The following is a 6,904-nucleotide window of genomic DNA, read 5'->3' on the forward strand; positions in this document are numbered from 1 at the left end:
TAATAAATTAATATAAACTAAAATTGAATAATATTGTATAAAATAAACTACATTGTTCAACCTAATATCATTCATACAACTAATTGTTCATACATAAAAATTAAAAAGAAAGATGTTCATTACATATGTTCAATATAGATGTTCAATACAAATGTTCAATACTAAAAGTATGACTCAAAGATATTCACTAACAATATCTAATTTTCTTCTTCATTACATTCATTGTTTGGCCCACTCCCTTGATCAGATACCTACAATATAACATAATAGTTAGTCGATAATATATTTAATAAAAAAATCATACAAATAAATTTAACTGTTATTACCGATGATCGTTGAAATAATGCAAACTATGAAGGCAATGGACCTTGATGATTTTGCAACAAAAGTGTCATCATTGCCTTCATTTCATTGACTTGTGATATCAATGAAGATACCTATAACAGAAAAATTTATTTAAAAAGTAAGAAATATGATACCTAACATGTTAATCTTAAAAAGAACAAACCAAGTAAATATTTATTAAATATTCATTAACCTGAGATTCTAATTTAACATTAGAAGAAGTCAATGAAGATACCTATAACAAAAAAAATTTATTTAAAAAGTGAGAAATATGATACCTAACATGTTAATCTTAAAAGGAACAAACCAAATAAATATTTAAATATTCATTAACCTGAGATTGTAATTCAACATTAGAAGGAGTAGATGAAGATGATCCAATATGAGAACGAGCATGAACTCCAAAGACTTTAGATGGACAAGGACCTAAACCTAGACCGCGAACACGTCCACAATGCTCTTGGCTTCCTAAAACATGAGCCAATGAATCTAAACTTGATATTTCTTTTGATTGAGACGATGTTGTAGATTCATATGTTTGAATTTTTTTTCCTACATACAACGTAATCAATTATGCCAACATTAAAAACATTGCATTTGTATAAAGAGACAAACTATTGAGTTGGCAACATTATACTTATATTTAAACTTAAGATGTGTGCAAAAACAGTAGCAAGAATTGTCAACCAATAATTATATCACTAAAGAGATACACCATGAATTGTCAACCAAGTCTGCAGCTAAGCTCACGGTTAACCACCTTAATCATGGTTACATCTAGAAATGCAAACAATGAAATAAGAGAACAAGTTTCTAATAAATAAACATTAAGAGAGAAAGAACATGGATCTACATTTTCTTAGATTATGGTGGAACATGGTTCACCTTTTAAAAAGTGAAACAGTTTCAGTAGTTGTGTCCAAATCAAAGTTAATTTGAGTGATTTTAATAATGGTGCCATAATGATGACAGGTGTACTTAAAACTGCAAAGTTTTGAAAGTTCTAGGACGTGGAGTAATGCAAAAAACTCATAAGCGTTCCTCAAGGCTGCAACAACCACATTGCTTCATACAATAAGTGAATCTGAGAAGGCATGATATGTTGCACATATAAATAACTATCTTGGAGGAGATGAATTTCTCAAGAAATGCCTTCATATTGATTCTTCAACCAATGACCTATTTGAGATAGCAAAAGATGGTGTTCTTCTTTGGTACTATGCTTTTATTGTTTATCTTCTTATGTTGCTCAATATAACTCAGATTTTCATCCTTTAATAAGAATTACATTTGTTGCAGTAAGCTGATTAATGTGGTTGTTCCACAGACCATTGATGAAAGGGCAATCAATACAAAAGGATTACTTAATCCATGGGAAAGGAATGAAAACCACACGCTTTTCCTGAACTCAGCTAAAGCAATTGGATGTACAATAGTCAACATTGGAACTCAAGATCTCATTGAAGGAAGGGTATGTTTGAGTGCTATGTGGTCTCTACATTAAAGCCTTTCTATTTCTCAGCAACTGGATCATTGTGATAATGAATCTCAGAATTAATTATTATATTAGACTTAGGATGTGCCTCTTGCAAGGTAGTGTTGCTAGGTTTCGTCATATTTAAGATATTTTATTTCACTGTCATAATCTAAGAAACTGTAGATCCAACTCAATTCACTGTTTAGTTCAACCACTTATTCAGTTCTTCAGGTCAAGACTTGCTAATATATAAATATGTTGTGATTAATCTTATTCCTCACAATATATTGTTTCAGGAACAAGTACTTGTAGAACAACTTACAAGGTCCAGGATACAGGTACAAGGTTCTTCTTGCTCTTTTCATCTCGTTTTCATTCCACAACATAGCTAGTAAAGAGTCAATATTTATGGTAACTATATTCCTACCAAAGCCTAAATTTAAATGAAAAATTTCACAGGTTCATTTGTTCAAAGTTATTATTTCTTAATGTTTGTAGAATAATTTCACAGGTGAGAACCAAACCTGATTTAAGAGTAAAAACTATAAACTATCTCAAATTAACCTTTGAAATCTGGAAACAACCAATCTTCTTACTCGTCTTTAATTTGAACTGTAAATAGCTAGTGTTTCTCTGTGTCATGAACACACAACAACAACAACAAATCAGAAAGGGAAATGAGCAAAGATCATGCTTTAAAAAGGTAAGCAAACAACATAAGAATGTTCGAAGAACAGACATCCAGGAAAGGGGATAAAGGGTAGAACCCAGAGAAAACAAACACCACAAAGACATCCAAAGAATACAATTGCAGAGACAATGATAGTAAAGAGCATGCACTCTTGTACCACAATGTATAGGTTCACCTTACCTTCTCCTTAAAGTCATTCTTTTTCAAGGAATGGAAGTGGCATGGTTAGAACTCTTGACGACTGAGTTATAGCGCACCAAGTTAAAATAAAATAGTTTAGGTAGAGGAGAAAAATAGTCTTTCATTAATAGAAAGGTGATTTTACGAATATTCTTGCACATAAAGATGTGTTAAAATTTGAACCACTAAACCTTATCTGTACTATTACTTAACTTTAATCCAAATTAAATAAGGAAATGAAACAAAATTAGGAAACCACTTCTAGTACATCTAAGATGCTCTAAATTGTCTAAAAGATACAATAAAAATATGACAAGATATTTTCCAGAATATCTAACCGATACAATTAAGAATAACAAAATCATAATGACCCAAACTCCTAGACAACAAGCCTACACCTTTGAGGGCGTTAGCAACAATCTTGAAGCATATCTTTTGCATAAGAATGAAGTTTATTACAAAAAACAAAGTAGTCATATCTTTTCAATTGAAACTCTGGATGATCATCATCATCAGCACTAACAGAGTTAACAACCTCAGCCTGTTTAAGGCTAATTTTCGGTGGAATCACTTTGCTTGAGTAATTTTAGTTTTGAATCAAATTTTGTTATGTCTTAAGTCATATGCACAAGAAATCTGGTAGAGTTTTAATTTGTCTTTTAAATTCTGTGTTTAAGCACTTTGGTGTCAATTTTTCTTATGGTGTAAGATCTGTCAGTCAAAGAGAAGTTATGAAAATCTTAATTAAGCTTGATGACAAACCACCAAAAGCACTAGAATTCTTTTTCGATTGCTAATTCTGTTTAATTTTTTTGCGATTTTGTGATGTCTGTTGTGATCATCATCTTTTAAATCCAGTTTCAAAATCAACCTTTTTGTGTTTCTGCTTGTGAAAAGTTATTGCACGTCGTAAGAGCAATAATTGCTAGGCATAGCTCGGGTGCATATTGCTACACAGTAGGAAAATCTCTTTAAAATCAGTTTTTCACCGAGACCGAATATGTTTTGAAATTCAAATTTGAGAGCCACTCATGCTTAGCCTTAAATCAATGTTGAGTTCACTTTGTTAACATATTCTAGAGTCAATTGCAGTACTATTTTGCTCCTTTAATCTTGCTTTCACAAAATTAGTAGTTTAGTTGTGGTTAGTTTTCTACAGTTTTACTAGTTTGAGTATGAATATTCCAAAAATTGTTCTAGCCTTTTAGTTCTGTCACTTCAGTGAGCCTAACAAAGTTTAATTTTCCTACTTAAGGCCCTGTTATGGTCAGAATTAGCTAATTGTTTATCAAATCAGAAGTCACTTTCAAAACCACAAATCTATGTGCATTTTATTTCTCCTTAAACCATTTAGTTGTTGATTACTGAATATGTTTTGTGTCTTGACCTATTTTGATCTGTAGTAAAAGCTAAAAGTCATTATATTTGATTCATTTAAGTTTTTCATGATTATATGACAAAGAAAAAATCATTACAGACGTAGCATAGTTTAAGGCTAATTTAACATGGATATTATCGAAATCAATTCAACATGTTTAAGGCTAATTTAAAGCACATCCAGCATTTCAAAATTAACTGCTGAAATATACTATTACACACGTAGCATAGTTTTAGGAAGCAAGATACAACATATTTATTAAGAGTCCATAACATATCATATACCTGTGCTGCATAATTAAATGTCAACTTTTCTCACTATCTTAATCAAAAACAATACAAGATTATTAAGAGTTTATGAAGGAAGTGTTTTACTAATGCAAAGTGATTGATATCCGAGATCCTAGTTCAGAAAAGATGTGGAAAGAAAAGTCAAAAGTGGATGTATTTTAAATGAAGGATTAAAAGTTGTTTTATTGGAACATCTACATTGGATTTATGCAACTAACTTTGATGAAAACAAGATTAGCAGCAGCTTATAACACTAATTAAAGCTTCTAATTTTCACAGTTACATCTGACGAAGACTCTCATATTTGAATATTTCAATATATTGTTCTTAGGTCTTAAAATTCAAATTGTTTAAAACAAACCAAGGATCAAATCACATTGAAAATATATATAAAAGAGAAAACATTTATTCTTATATTGAGAATCTAACCACATTTATTATAGTTTCAAAGTGTAAAATGTAACCTCCTTAACAATTTATGGATGAAAACATTAGAAAGCACTATAAATTGGGAGTGCAAATCCAGCTAAAGTACTCAAATTGGCTACAACAATGATAATCTTGAAAGAATTATAGTTGAACGGTCCCCATCATAAAGCACATAAAAAGCTGAGATAATAAATATGTAAGGTATCACAGTTTGTCATAATAATATAAAATCGAACCATTTCCCTAGTAAAAGAAGAAGAAAAACCTATATAAGTGCTTAAATGCATCATTAAGTGACAAAATATTCATCAGTTTCAGGAGATCAAATGAAGGTAAGGAAATAGGCACACCTTGATAAACAATAGGCAAAGGCCAGAACCGTTGATAATGATCTCACAAAATTCAGAAGCCGGTCCTTAACAACCTGATCAGGTTCTGAAGGTAGAATTAATGGCTCCAATGCTCTGCAGTTAGTGAATAAGTCAGCACACGAAGAATGGAGCATCAAAGAAAGATATAACAAATTCAAAATCTGATAAAGTTATTATCATAACAGAGACCTGCAAATAAGTATTGCTCCAGTCCATAACAGTAATGGCGGAAGGTAAGAAGTTACTATATAGTCAGTGGTACTTTTCTTCCAACTATTATCACTCCTCTACAATATCAGAGTTACGTATCAATTGCATTGAATCAGATAAATAGTTAATACAGGAAAAAAGAATAATAACAACAATATAACCTGGAAGAGTATTTTCCTTGTCTGGAACAATAATGGACCAACACCCTATATTGCAAAATTGATAACGCCAATTGCAGGAATCAATTTCACTATGATAGGATTATTTTGTAACAAATTATTATACCTGCAAAAAGCCACACAAGCGAATACTTAATAATACATGGAAATATTCAATAATATTATTTCATATTAACCTCTAGATTTCCTTATTAATAACTTACGATTGGTTATTATATTTCCTTATAAAATCATGATTTATTTTCTTAATTAGTTAGGATTACGATTAGTATAAATAATAGTGTTGTACCTTTGTTGAACATACAAACATTTTTATACAAAATAGTTAATATCAATTAGTATTTCATTATCATTTACCAGTGTGTTTCAAACAGTTTTATGGCTTTCATATCCTACTTCTGGCAGTTTTTAGTAGTGGTCTTTATTTTGATTGTCTCCTTCACTGGTTTGTTCAGTTATTACAACTTTCCGACATGCCTTAACACTCATTGGCTGGAGGTGGAAGTTAATAAATTCTCTAAAAATGAAAAACAAACCAAAGTCTCCTCACAAAATGCTCTAACAAAATCTTCCAGATTCCTTGTTATTCTTGCACTCAGGTTAGAGAGAGAAAAAACAAACCAAACAAAAACATAAAACACACACCTTGGACATGACAAAAACATCTCAGAGAGGCAAAAGCAGAGAGAGCGAAGCTTGACCACATTACTTGATGGTCGGTGTGGGAGCGAACACACGCTAGAGCCCCTCGATTGGAGGCACCAGGACCTTCGACGAACAATACATTGACGGTCGAACTCGTTCAACCCAGAAATGCACCAGGTTTTTGTTCCTAAGCAACGGAAGACAAAGACGAACCCAAACCGAAGAGCTCCACGAACAATAAGAGCCTTTGTTTGAAGAATCATAGCAGAAAAAAGAAGCTTGCGGGTACAGCTTGCGGGAAAATCTCATAGAAAGAAGCTTATGGATACACGATTTAGGGCTTGCGAAAATTAGAAGATTGGGAAATGAAGACACGGGAGAGGGAGGTGCTAAATTAGGGTGAATATGTGATAAACCACCTAAAAATTTTATAAAATAATATGAAAAAATTACCTAAGGTTTTAACCGCTGAAAATTTCCAGGGTTTCCAAAATCCCCAAAAATTAACTCTCCTAAAATATGTTATTTTTGTAGTGATTTCAATTCTTAAGTAACATTAAATTAAATGCGATTTTATATTTTTAATCACTTTTTCATTCACCCAACTGAGCACCTAGGGAACAAGGATTTTAATTATCTTGGAAAACAATGGTTTGTTTTTTTTAATTTCGTTAACCAATGTTCCAACTTTAAACCCGTTAAGATAAAT

General features: G+C 31.5%; 1 long non-coding RNA gene across 4 annotated transcripts; it reads right to left on the reverse strand.

Annotated features, from left to right (window-relative positions):
* On the reverse strand, positions 1-6,608 carry LOC124829979 (uncharacterized). 4 transcript variants are annotated; one of them, XR_015780361.1, is made up of 8 exons: positions 6,196-6,608; positions 5,351-5,656; positions 5,141-5,254; positions 2,347-2,455; positions 680-897; positions 539-580; positions 327-437; positions 1-251 (listed from the first exon to the last, which is right to left on the reverse strand). It is a non-coding gene; the product is annotated as an uncharacterized LOC124829979 (long non-coding RNA). The 4 variants fall into 4 exon arrangements; XR_015780360.1 differs by having other exon boundaries at positions 2,387-2,455; positions 6,196-6,607; XR_015780362.1 differs by lacking the exon at positions 2,347-2,455 and having other exon boundaries at positions 5,351-5,448; positions 5,533-5,656; positions 6,196-6,606.
* Between the last annotated feature and the right edge of the window lie 296 nt (positions 6,609-6,904).

Source organism: Vigna umbellata, chromosome 6 (genome assembly GCF_029865625.1).
Source record: "Vigna umbellata cultivar VRB3 chromosome 6, Vumbellata_1.0, whole genome shotgun sequence".
Lineage (NCBI taxonomy): Eukaryota > Viridiplantae > Streptophyta > Magnoliopsida > Fabales > Fabaceae > Vigna > Vigna umbellata.